Here is a 13,945-nt window from a genome sequence, read left to right as displayed (position 1 = left end):
CAAACAAAAACTAATACTTGTAAAATAACTAATAATTAATGTTAATTCAATAATCATTTTGTAAACTAGTATCATTCACAAAACTGGCCGAAATCATCTTCCCGCGCTCCGCTGTTTCCGGCGGAATTTCCCCCCTCCCTGGCCCTGGTGGCCAGGGAGGCTAGTCAGTCGTCATAGGTGACTCGCCAAGGCTGGCAGCCCCGCGCACGGGAAGCACTCATCTTTCGCGCCAATTCATCATTAACTACAATAGGTAATTATAGTCAACCCGTTTCAACAGCTTCCCGGTCGGCCCTAACCGGCCGTATGATATTTCGTACGGTCTTTAAATATGTGTGGCTCGCCACCGAGCCTTTCTTGTGATACGTAAGTTAAATAGGCGACCCGCCGTGGCGCCTGCGCCTCACGCTATCAAAATCCCCACGGGGAATTAGTTCATCGCCCACGCGGGGCGGCACTGCGCCAAACGCGAGAATAAGTTTACGGACGATTCATTAACTGGGACGTGCGACAGTCACGGACGTTATATCCTGCCGGATTCCGCCGTGCCCGTACCCAGCATAACGTGGCCCTCGCCACCATGCGGAGTAGCCGCCATTGTGTGACCACCTGTGTGGGACACCCGGACCTGTCCGAACCCGGGACTAGCCCTAGTGACTTTAGTGTATTGTTTCTGTGTTTAGTAACTTTGTGTAACCCGCCGTAAGCGTACTTCATATCACGCCCTGCCCAGACTCTCTCGGGCGCAGAACCAGGCTTGCAGCTCACTGGAGCATTCATCTCGTCACTCGCCGGGTATCTACCCATCTTAATGTACTAGCCGCTGGGCTACTGGGCGACCGTAACGAGTACCACCAAGAGAGGGTGGTGTAGGTTGAGCTAGGTCGACGATGAAGCGGCCAGTGGCGTGAGAGTGTCAAGTGTAACGTGTGCGGCGTAATAAACCAGTTAAAAGAACGTGTGTGTTTTCTTAATACGGCGTCCTGGGAGGCCATAACAGCCCGGGGAGCCCTTTGCCGACACGTCCCTGCCTGCAGCCACGAGGCCAGGAACCCCGCCCTTGACATCAAAATTAATCAAAACATTTCTAATTCATGTAAATTCAAAACAGGCAGCGGGGACGGCGTCAATATGAGTGACTGTCCTGCAATAAATTCACAGTCTTGCTATCTAACTGATTTCATTTAATTGCTGTCTCAGCTACTTGACCAAGATCCCTACCTGAGAACTCGCCGGATATATAATTCATCCATCCTTATTTTGAAACAGCCCAGAGTACATCAAATGATGCCCAACTGGTATGGGTATCGAACCCGCAAATCACAAATTTAAAATTCAAAGCCAAAAATTTGCAAAATTTTATTATGCCTGGAAAACTGTGCAGGGACATTGCGGCAAATAGCGAAAGTCGGCACACCAGGTCAGCACGTGATTATCTTGTCGCATGAGGTAAGAGCGTGTATGGTTACAAGCCATCGCACACTTGTCAGCTTACATCTCAGCGAAATGGAACAGCATATTTCCCTCACATCTTCATGATGTGTGCAGCAGCACGAACGAAGACAGCATCGGCCGAGCCGAGCCGAACTTAGCCAAGCAACTTGACTTCACAACACGCACGTCTGCTTAACTTCCGCGGGGCAAGAGGCGAGCGGGCATGGGCACTTCAGCCATGAAGAGAGGGTAGGCGGCCATCCCTATGTGTCCGTGCCTTCCCGTCGAGGCCCCGACCAGTCGCTTCGGTCGGCCAACCATTAGGGACTATGCAGAATTCCCTAGCCATAGCAATCGACATGGAAGGTCTATGCAGGGACTGCAGGTGACCGTGCATGTCCAGCAGCATGCTGGAGCGAGGTGCTGCGTCGATATGCACATGCACGAACAGAATGAAACTTGAACGAGACACAAACAAGGCATAGTAGGAAGTGGGTGTGACATGCTTGGCAAGGGACTGCTCTGGAAAGCCTGGCGAAATGATGTGATGCTATTGGCGCGAAAAAAAACAAAGCATAGGGTGACGTAGTACCGACCATGGCCACTAAGCCCGTGCTCCGCAACGCTAGTACCCGATCCCATTTTCGGAGCGCACCCCCAGGCCAGCGGGAATGAGTCAGGCGAGCGGCTCAGGTGTGACCCCAATAGACGTAAAAAAACTTACGGGCACAGAACCCTGGGGGCTCGAACCCATAAAAAAATTAAGGGAAATGACATTAGGACCAAATTACTAATTAACAGACATTAAACAAGTGCGTCGTAGCCACTCCATGCACCACATGCACGGAGCAGACTACGAACCTCATTAACATTCACCGCGGCTACTGGCCTTAATTAAAGTGCCCGTGACAATGATCAAGTCGGATTAGGAGAAATCCCACTAATACAGTTCACAGGGAGACAATATGTTAATAAATTTACAGTCACCAACTTGATGGCACAATTCAAATAATTAAATACTCTAAATTAATTGTTAAGTCTTAAGCACCCAATTACCAGGTGATGTGTCCCAGCAACAGCGTCCAGTGCTAGAGTGGCTTGAAGTTGGGTGAACACCCTCCTGGGGTGTGATGTTTCAGTCGTCACTGTCGAACAGCCCCTGTAAGCGGACAGTCTGCCAGGCAAAGCAAGGCTGCAGCTTTCCCTCGCGCTGGGCAACAAGGAGGATGGAACGAAAGGCCCTAGAGCGTAATCCTCGAAAGGTCGCTCCAGGAGAAAGGTCCTACAGCGTAATCCCCGAGGGGCTGCTCCAGGGAGAGGAGGGAGCCTAGAATGTAATCACCGAGGGCCGCTTCAGGAAGGAAAGGAAGCTAGAGCAAAATCCTCGAAAGACCACAATAATGACGAGGGAAGGAGGGAGAGAGGAAGAACAGTGAAGGAAAAAGAAATGTAGAACTCAGATACCACTTGTACTTAGAGGTGGGTCGAAAAGTATAAACCTGATACTTTGTCACTGATACGCGCCTGTATCAGGTACGGCAAACGAGTACACTTGAAAAGTATCAAGTACTTTAATATCAGTTCAGAATTCGCCTGGAACAACACCACGGCCAATGTGCGCAGAACCCGTCCGCAGATGACGGTCACTTGGATGGAGCTTGTGAAAGGGGAAGGAGCAGGAACGACGAATAAGGGATAAAGAAGGGAAATAATGTAGGGGAGGAAGCGTAGAGGAAGGCGTTGAAGGAGAGGCGCAAAGCGAAATTGTTACGAGTCGTTTGGTTATTGTCCCACATCAATTAAGCTCAGTGCGCAGTGCGTGCACAGTCTCGTTCAATAATAAAACTAATGAAATTTTAATATTAAAAAGTACATTAATACAAGATATAATATTTATATTTGTGCACCTAACAGCTATGAAACTGCAAATAAATTCTCAGTTGACACTAATAACAGATGTAATCAACATATGGACTTATTTTTTTCGAAAACAATTAGTAATTAGTGTTTTCATACTATTACGAATGCTGGGCTGCAGGTAAACACTCAAAGTGAATAATTAAATTAAGGCCTTGGAAGCGTCAGCCCAGAAAGCAAAACAATAACAACAATAATCACAGAGGTGCCCAGACGTCGTATAAAAGAATTTTGTTTATAACCTCCTAGCAACTCTAGTAGGCTATGTGGATCGGGGATGAATACTAATGAAATGACAAGACTGGTGGTTTGATTTATATAAGTGCCCTTTTACTTAACTAATTTACTTTTGATTTTATCTTTTAATTACATTGGTATTAAAACATCTTGATTACAAAATGGAGGGAGCCCCGGGGCAACAAAATACATATATAAGTAACACCATAATACCTCTTGGATTTAATACTGGTTTTAAGTTAACTTGCAGGCTCAAAAAAAAATTACATTGAAATTTAATTATGTCCTGTGTCCTGGCACCGGAGGTTTCAGCAGATTAACGTCCAGAAGAAATAATTTTTATTAGAAACTCGGAGTTAAACTTGGAGTGGAGCTTGCAGCTAATTTTGGAACTTGGAGCTCATTATGGAGGCTGAATTTGGAGCTAAACTTGGAGGCTGAATTTGGACCTCAAATTTGGACCTCAACTTGGACCTCAACTTGGGCCTCAACTTGGACCCCGCCCAAAACAGCGGGGTGAAGTCATGTAGGCTGGCTGCAGGAGCAGAGAAGGCAGCTCGCGGCACGGATGGTCGCAGTAGACATGTTGAGAGAGAGATAAATAATTTAGATTAGCAAATAACTATTGCGGGCAGCAAAATTTAAAACTAAGAAAATTGAGGCCTCTATGCTTTGACGTTGGCGACTACATGACGTAGTGTTGAGTCTTGGAGAGAAACTTCGGAGATTAACTCTCGCGGATCGCGACGCGTGGTCCGCACAGACCAGATGCTGCCCGCCGAATCTTCTAAAAATGGCGTCGGGGCGCCTAATTGAAGTAAGCAACTGCCCCCAGCCAAAGAAGGGGGGGGTGGTGATTGCCCGAAGGTGTCCGGAGATGCCCGAAGGGGCGAAGCAGACTGCAACCTGTTCGCTGCGCTCTCACGCGAGTCGTAGGCGAACTAAAATCGCAATCGCACTGCGACTGCTGCCAAGGTCGATTGTGACAAGCGGTCTCTTATGGGAGGGATGAGTATTGCGCTCTGGTGGCCAAGACGAGAACCTGTCTGGAGGGTCACAGAAACGTCCGCTAGAGTGCAGTGGGCGCGCTCGCGACCAGCGCTCAGAGCAAGGTTAGGGATTTTTCCCGCCGCTAGACTTCGCTGAGGGCTCTGTTTGACAAGTGGGACTGTCCTTGGGGAGACCAGGTCTCCACCCGGGGTTCACTGGGGGTCGTTACTCCGGGTTTGAGTTCTCGTGAAGCCACAGGTGGGTGTTGAGGGGAGGGGGGTTTAAATTTGCTAAGGCCCGAATTCAGAGTTGACCTTCGAAAGCGCATCCAACTCTCATTCATCTGGCAGACTCTCCACCTCTCATACTTCAAAAACGTCTTTCGAATGACTGCCAGCTGAAAGCTTGTTCCCATCCACTTTCAGTGAAGATCTGGCAACATGGCACAAAAATTTTCTTAGATCAAGTACTTGGAGTGTGTGTGGAAAAGCACCCTATTTCATTTCGATTGTATTTTGTTTGCTCTCCCACTGAAAATAATATTTTGTTTGGATTGGGTTAGGGTTACCAGACACTGATAATAAGAAAGGATGACATTCATCTCGCAAAAGGAGGACATTTCACTAAAAAAAAGGACAATATATATATATTTTTTTTTAAAAAGCCATGAATTAATTACAATGGAGTACGATATTTTACAATGTTTTGGCATTTAATACAGTTTCAGTATAAAGAATCAAACAAACTGCGCATATACAGCATATTGAAAACACGTGCTTCTGCATGTGCTGCTACCTGTCAAGCTGTCGTAGTACTAAGTACTTCTAGTGGGATGACTCTGCGGACAGCGCGCGCTTTGCCCAGAGTGTAACTGCAGGAATTATCTCACTTTATAAAAAATCCGGACATTTTGGAGCATTAAGGAAAATCCGGCCGGACGCAAAAAAATACATAAAAAGGAGGACATGTCCTCCTTTTGCCAGACGTCTGGTAACCCTACACGAGGTTGAGAATTTTTCTTAAGATGGATACGTTGCCTAAAATTATAGTGTTTTCTCCAAATGAAAAAGCGATTATTTTTTATCCCGTGAGAAAGCACAAAACCGTAATCGAAAACAAAACAATAAAAACAGATGCAGTTTCTTACAGAGAAAAAAAAATTGTGTTTCGAACTCTTGATCCCGACAAAAATCAAACGGGTCTGCTAAATTTATTATATACCTTCGCGGAACTGGATTTTCATTTTTAAGATCATCAAAAAATTCAAAAACCTCGTCAATGTGATTTGGAAATTCATCCATATCTTCTGCCATCGCTACAAAACACGTGTCTGATGCACACTTTGCGGGCGAAACGATTTCTTTAAAAACGCATATTTAATTCCAAAACATATTTTACATATCTGCCATATGACAAACAATTACAAACAATATTTACATTATTTACATTAATTAATATTCACATATTAATATTTACATTAATTAATATTTACATTATTTAAACAATTACAAACATACATGAACACGTTTTTATGTGGGAATTATATATTAAAACCATCATTTGCTCCGCCAATTTTCAACTGAACAGGCATTCGAATGAGCTTCAGACCACATTCACTTTCAAGTGGTTGGCTCTCCTTATCCAGCAGTCAACCAACCACTGAAAAACGTCTCTGCCGAGCAGCTTCAATGGAAAAGCCTTTCGGTGTGTGGATAACCGTCGAAAGAGCTCTCTGAATTCGGCCCTAAGTCGCCTGGGAAAGGCGTCATGTGGACCGTCCCGAGGCTTCGCCGCTGGCTGTAACTTGGTCCAGAGGCGTGCTTGCAAAACCCTTACCTATGCTTGCCTCCGAGAAATGAAAGTTGCTAGCAGTGGGGTTGGGGTAGCGTTCGCTAACACGAACGTCATTTTGTTACATGGAGCAAACGTGACGCGAACCGCGGCCGAGATGCTGCGATCACAAATTGTCAGCAACCAGTATCTAATTGAAGCCTGCGAACAAGAACAGGTGCACTGGGTAGCACAAGCTTATGCCGGAGTGTGTACAGTAATGGAAACAAAATTAAATAAAATAAAAAATACAAATTTATTATTTGGTTTCCTTCTTTAAAAATTAAAAATTAAATTTAAATTCGTACATTTGTGCCTGAAAGTGGCACTGAAACGGCACATACTTCCCCCCTGAAAGACGGAGTCAGGGTGGCCAACTTGAGCCACCAAAAACCTAAGTGACTTACCCTGTACCAGGATCTACTGTAGTAAACTACTTACAACCGATAAAAATTCTTACACGTTTAAATAGAGCTAAAACTTACAGATAAATTATTGAATAAGTGGCGCCACTTAAAACTAGACATCTTAATATAACAATTCTTAACTTAAATATCTTATGAACTAGTACCATGGTTTTTTTTGTTTACTTATAATTAGGACCTAGGAATTTTTCTTGAAATACAAACTGTGTGTTGAGTATGGCATGCCGGAATATTAGCGCTGTTCCTTGTGTAAGGAAAGTAGTGAAGAGTGCCCCCTACTTCATGTCAGGGTGCACCTTCTTCACTTGGGAGATGTGGGCGCGCGTGCGAAATTCGCCAGAACTCGGGTCGGCTAGAGCGACGGTTACTGGCGTGAGGAATCGTTGTATCTGCCAGGGGCCATTCCAACGATACGAAAGCTTGGCTGATCGCTTGTCGATAGCCTTGCTTAAGGTGTGTGCCTTGCACAGCACAAAATCACCTAGTCTGTAGGGATTGGGAGAACGTTTTCTGTTATATTTCTGTCTACTTGCCTCATGGGCTAAGTGCAGGTTTCTACGAGCTCTACTCCAGACTTCCTTAATGTTCCTCGGGTCGTCTGGTAGTAACTCTTTCAAAGACCATTGATTAGAGAGTGGGGTGTTGGGCTGGTAGGTAAACATGAGTTCAAACGGTGTTGTTTTGTGACCTTCATGTCTGGCCGAATTGAAAGCCAACTGTAACCACACGAGGTTAGAGTCCCATTTATCCTGCGAGTTCGCATGAAATGCTATGAGAGCAGATCGGAGGTTTCTGTTGAAACGCTCCGCATGCGAAGGCTGGGGATAGTATGGTGTAGTGGTTACAGGCTGTATTCCGTGTGAAAAACACATGTTTTTGAAAAGGGTCGATTTAAAGTTTGTGGCGTTATCGGAAACAATGATGGAAGGTACCCCGGAAATTTTGAAAATATAATTTTGAAGGGCTCGAATGGTGATTTCGGCCGTGGTTCTTCTAACAGGGATTAGCCACACAAATTTTGAAAATGCATCTACGCATACTAGAAGCATCGAATTTCCGTCTTTTGACCTTGGGAAGGGTCCCACAAAATCAATGAAAAGTTTTTGCATGGGCCTTTCGGCCACATCGGAACTCAAAAATCCGAATTGTGTTTTCTGGGCAGGTTTGCTCAAATTGCACAACTTGCATAATTTGACCCTCTGGGTTATGTCTTTATGCATTCCGTCCCAGATGAAATGATTGCGGATGTTTTCAATCGTTTTGAAAATTCCTAAATGTGCGCCTAAAGGTGACGAGTGGTGATACTGAAAAACCATGTCCCTGAGATTTTGAGGTAGGGCTATTCTGAATCTTTTTCCTTGTTGTGTCCTTCGGTAAAGTATGCCTTTTGAAAATTTGTAATATTTTGGAGGTGAGCCTGATTTTATTTGGTTAATTATGTTTGACAATTGTGGATCAGAATTTTGATTTGATTGTATGTCGGAAAATGCTAGTGGAAAATCTGTTAACAATGCGTGGCAGGCAATGGGATTGTTTTCCTGAATATCGGAGTTGGAAGGGTTCTCGAACATTCGAGAAAGAGTGTCTGCCACGATGTTTTGTGAACCACGAATATGTTGGATGTTGAATTTGAGAGAAGCAATTTTTACAATCCAGCGACCTAATTTACCTAGTTGCTTCGGATGTGCTGAAAGCCAAGCAAGGGCCTGGTTGTCTGTTTCTAGTAGAAATTCTTTATGTTCTAGATATGGCCGAAACTTATCTATGCCGAAAACTACGGCAAGGCACTCAAGTTCGTATACCGAGGAGGCTTTTCTCTCCTGGTGTGTTAGGGTGCGGGAGGCAAAAGCTATAGGTTGCCTGCAGCCATCGAACTCTTGGGATAACACGGCACCAATGGCCACAGTAGGGAGAGGAAGGAGGTTCTGGGACAGATGTAAACATAGAAATGTAAACACCGGCCCCAGTACCCCCATGGGCGCCGCCATCTTGTTTCATGGGGGCCGCCATCTTGTCACGTGGGGACCGCCATTGTTGTTGACATTGGTTACCAGGGCGCGCCACCGTCTGCTGGAGGCCGCCATATTAGTTCAGCCTTTAGTTACCGGAGCGCGCCACCGTCGCTCCGAAGGCGGGAATTGTATACAAAAAAACCTGGGCACTGGGTGGATTCGATCCCGGGGACGCACCAACTTCGTGGTTACGAGGCAGGCGCCTTGACCACTAGACCACGGGACCATATGAAGTATGGAGAATTAAATAACGAACATATGCCTTAAATAAGCTATGCTTAAAAGAAGCTATGTCTTTAAAAGCAATACTAGCTATGCTTAAAATGCGAAAAGCACCCGCCATGTCTTAAAAATAAAACATGCTTAAAGACCCCACCATACTAGCTATGCCTATAGACCCCACCACTCCACAATCGCCGCCATGTCTAAATTTCGAAATATAAATATGTATATAAACCCACACCCACCCCCACCCCCAAGTATGTCTAAAAGAAACCCCCGCCATACTAGCTATGCCTAAACCGCTATGCTTAAAATACCTGCCATATTGTATGCTTAAACCGCCATGTTTAAATGTCAAAAGCCCCGCCACTCCACAACCGCCGCCATGTTGTATGCTTAAAACAATTGACGCCATGATGTATGCTTAAAGCAAACCCCACACCAATATGCTTAACCACCATGTCTTTAAATAAAAAAAAATATGTCTATAAACCCCCACCACTCCACAACCGCCATATTTAAATATGCTTAACCAGCCATGTTGTATTCGAAAAGAAACGTCTACAACCCCACACCCCGAGTATGCTTAATTGCCATATTTAAATTCGAAAAGAAATAAAATACCGCTATATTAAAATTAAAAAAAATACAGTCATACTAGCTATGCCTAAACAGTTAACTTTCGAAAAGCAAACCGCAATGTTTCAGTATGTTTAAAAGCCCCGCAATACCAGCTATGACTAAAACAAACATAACCTCAAAATCCCGCGCAGAGAGAGCGAGATGTTGCCTGCTGGAGCGTCACTCGTAAACTGCGCAATTATAACCCCACACATCATAATATAAGCATAATAATGTCTTTAAAAACAACACTGTGTGTGTGCAACACGCCAAGTAATAAGCATAGTTACTACTACTTTACGTCGAGTAAAATAAATAATAAAAATAAAGAAAATAAGCATAGTTAAAAGTTTCAATAATATTAAGCATATTTAAATGTAATAAAATTATTACAAACACTTTGTAGTAATTGGCTCTCGGCCAATGTGTTAAGCAGTACTTTACGTCGAGTTACAAACGCCGTGTTGGAAGCCCCGCTCGTGCGCCGGCGACCAGGAATGTGTTTACCTGTTGGGTGACAGTGGAAGTGTTTTCCACAGAGAAACAAGGTCAGGCCATCGCTGCGTACAGGAAAGGAGCAAGCACAAGGAATATACAGAGGTGGAAAAAGAAATAATGTAGACAACACACGGGTAAAAAAGAATGCTGGTTTTATTTAACTTTATGTATAAAACATGTGTGGCGGACAACTCCAACCCAGAAGGCCCCGCCAACTCTTCAACTCCCTCGGCGCGCGGTCGAGCCATCGCTGCGGCCAACTTCAGGCTCACGTTCCCGCGGTGGCTGTGACCCTCCCTCCTCCGTAAAAGAACAGCTCAGCTAGCTCTCCCGGTATAAGGGCTGACATATCAGCACAAGTTGTTACAGCCATCTCGTGTTGGGGAGATCTGCAGAAAAATACATACGCAGTAGCCACAGCATAACCCAAGTGTGTAAAACATTTACGTTAACATTTCTTTTTTTTTTAATATATTAGTCGTGTAAAAGAGAGTACGTCAAGATATGTAAATAGAGAAAATAAATATGGGGTGAAATGAATCACGTTAAGACTTGTAAAGAAAATACGTTAACGTTTGTATAAATTACGTTAAAAAAAATTGTTAACATTTATTTTTGTAAAATAAATTATGTTAAAACTTGTAAAGAAAAAAATAAATTACATTAGCCTTTGTAAAAGAGGAAAATAAAGTATATAAACATGTTTAGATAATAAATTCCATTTTTAAAATAGATTACGTTAAGACCTGTAAAGAAAAAAATTAAATACATTAGCCTTTGTAAAAAATAATTATATAAATTATATTAACATTTATTTTTGTTAAATAAATTACTTGTGTAAAAGAGATTACGTAAAGACCATTCTAGCTTTAAATGAAAATGAAGTATGTGTGTATAAAGTACGTTAAAGACATTCTAACTTTAAAATTAAATTATATAAACAGATAAAAAATTCAATTTTTAAAATAGATTACGTTAAGACTTGTAAAGAAAAAAATTACATTAGCCTTTGTAAAAGAGGAAAATTAAATTACATGTTTAAAACAAATTACGTTAAGATCATTCTAACTTTAAATGTGTTTATAAAATACGTTAAAATCATTCTAGCTTTTAAACAATTATGTTAACATTTCTTTTTCGTACTATGACATACCAATAGGTTATTCTCCACGTGCAATGGTGGGAGGATCGGAGCGCTAGGCCACCCCATCACTCGGGACGACAGCATAGCTGAACGTAACAATAGGAAAGGGCTAATCATGGTCCGGGGAAAGGCGTAGGTCCTTATCTCCCCAAGGTAGAGTGCTGACACCGTCTTCAGAAAGCCAATGCTTATCATCTCCTGAAGACAATGCTACCTTGGTCACACGCTCCGTAAACACAGTGTGGCCTCGCAATTGGAAATGGTGTTGGGTTGCGAGAACCCGTGAATTTTGAAGCAAGCATTCCAGGTATTGAGGAAACAGGAGTGAACGCAGTGCGCTGGCCTTGATTCCCTTCGCCTTACGCGTTAAAGAACCGTCCTCCATCTTAAACGCGTAAAGCTTCGGGCGAAGACCAACAAACTCCGTGATGACATTGCCAGCGGCCTCATCCTTCATCACCCCCGTTACACCCTTATTAACCAAGGGGAAGCGTTGCTCATTACCTGGAGCATAATTTGATGTATCGAAACGTGAAGCTAAATCGGGGCGAATCGAATCGTAAATGTCGTCACACACAACATGGTAAATTAAAGAATCCGTGTCCGTGTACAGGAGATGCAGTGACTGTGGAGGGAATTTCTTTTGCATGTAATTATAGTGAAAATCGTAGAGGACTAATTTTGATAAATCTAAAATGGCGACACCTGTGTACAACGGTCTATCAAAGGTAATCGTCCCTTTAAGCATCTCTATGAGGACTAAACTCTCATCGATGATTCGCCGAGCCTTGAATGTCGGACGACCAATCAGCTCAGCCGCCCCATAAATGGAATCGTATCGTGAAACAATGCGTATATCCTTATGCTTTCGCGTATTTTCCAAACTTTTTCCGTAAACCGAGTTCGACAGTAATTTAAAAAACGATTTCTCAAAGGGGTTCGCAGCCTGGGCACGATGCTCAGCATTAAAGGCTATATAGTCCCTCATCCAGGCCGCCTGCGCAAACTGCAGCACGCGGTGAACCTGGCCGATGACCGCCCCATACTGAACGTAGTGCCACAGTGTGTTGGCATGAACAATATATTTAGTACGCGGCGCGAGAGTTAACAGTAATTTACTCATACGCCCGTTTGGCGGTACGCCATTCATAGGGGCCAGAGGCAGATCTGATAGGCGATCGTGACAATCATCGGGAAAGGTCAAATCTACTTCCGCGAAAAATGATGTATCACCATCGATGTCAATGGTGTTGAAATCCCAACTCGTATACTCATCCCTGGGAACCCATTGGAAATTACCCACAGGAAGCTTATCCAACATTGTGTGAGCATACAGTGCGTTTACATCGAAATAACAGATGTACGAAGACGGAACGCTCGGGTCGTGACTGGACATGTACACATTGTTAGCTTTCGCGTGACGTCGACTTACGTTTGTAATACCTCCACGAACGGCAGACTCTAGGAAGAGGTATATGTCCGGGTCGGTCACAAGTTCAAGACGCACACCAGTTTTAATTAATAGTGCATCCCATGCGAGCGAGGGAGCGGTAATGTAATGAGCGGGATCAAGCGAATAATGCTGTAGGCAAACGAAACGGAAAGACTCGAATATATCGGCCAGCAAACAAGTATCCACCTTAAGGTAACTAAGTGCGTACTCTTTCAATGTGGCACAATGGAATACGTCCCAAGCCCTTTCAGCGTGAGTATAGTCCAGAATACTCACGTCCGTGCCACTCATTACGTTATGGAACGCATCCTTTGGTGGTAGCGAGGCAGTCTGCAAATGTTCACTTGACTTAACAAAGTCATAGGGAAACACACCTTTACGCGTAGCTAACTGAAACTGTGCGTCATCCGGAAACATTGAACGGGTGAGTTTCAACTGATCCGGCGTGAGATTGCCAGCGATAGTTTCCAGAGATGAATTTAAAAAGTTAAGTGAATCAATAAATCGAAGACGCACAGCGCGCACGCCTCCTTGCGCATTACCTGAGACAGGTATGTATTTAGTAATACATTTGTAACTCTCTAGAGTTACGCCTAATACTTTGACCTCGCCGGGATTCTCCACAACAAAGGAGCCGTCCGGCTGTGCAATCCGCCGCGAAACTAAATGCTTCATTAAAAAGTGGGAATCATAATTTTGCAAATTATGGAATACCGCGACAAGCTGTTTCTTTTGCATCCTGAAAGCCAGGTTGCATTTCGAATGGGCATAACCACGTATTTCACCAGTCAAATGGCAGTGATCGAGCACCTTCTGCCCAGCCAATACCTTCTTACAGATATGGCAATGTGTTTGACTCGCAAGCCTTGCAGATACGGCTGGAGTCGGCGTCTTAATAGGAACGGTCTTTGAATAAATATCGCATACCCACTTTGTCATTGAAACTAATTCGGCGACCATTTCAGCAATACAATTATCACCCTCGAATTGCACATACCTGGTCAAAGAGCTATCGTATCCACACACTAACAGAATGCTGCATGCGTATGGTACATGTTCGTTTACCCGTGCGGTATTAGATGTCTCATCACCGGGTAAACAGGTGGATATCGGCTTAAGGTATGACTCGGTGTCACAGTACGCAATAAAGCCGAGGCGATCC

Source organism: Bacillus rossius, chromosome 11 (assembly GCF_032445375.1).
Source record: "Bacillus rossius redtenbacheri isolate Brsri chromosome 11, Brsri_v3, whole genome shotgun sequence".
NCBI classification, from domain to species: domain Eukaryota; kingdom Metazoa; phylum Arthropoda; class Insecta; order Phasmatodea; family Bacillidae; genus Bacillus; species Bacillus rossius.
Note: the sequence above shows the minus strand (reverse complement) of the source record.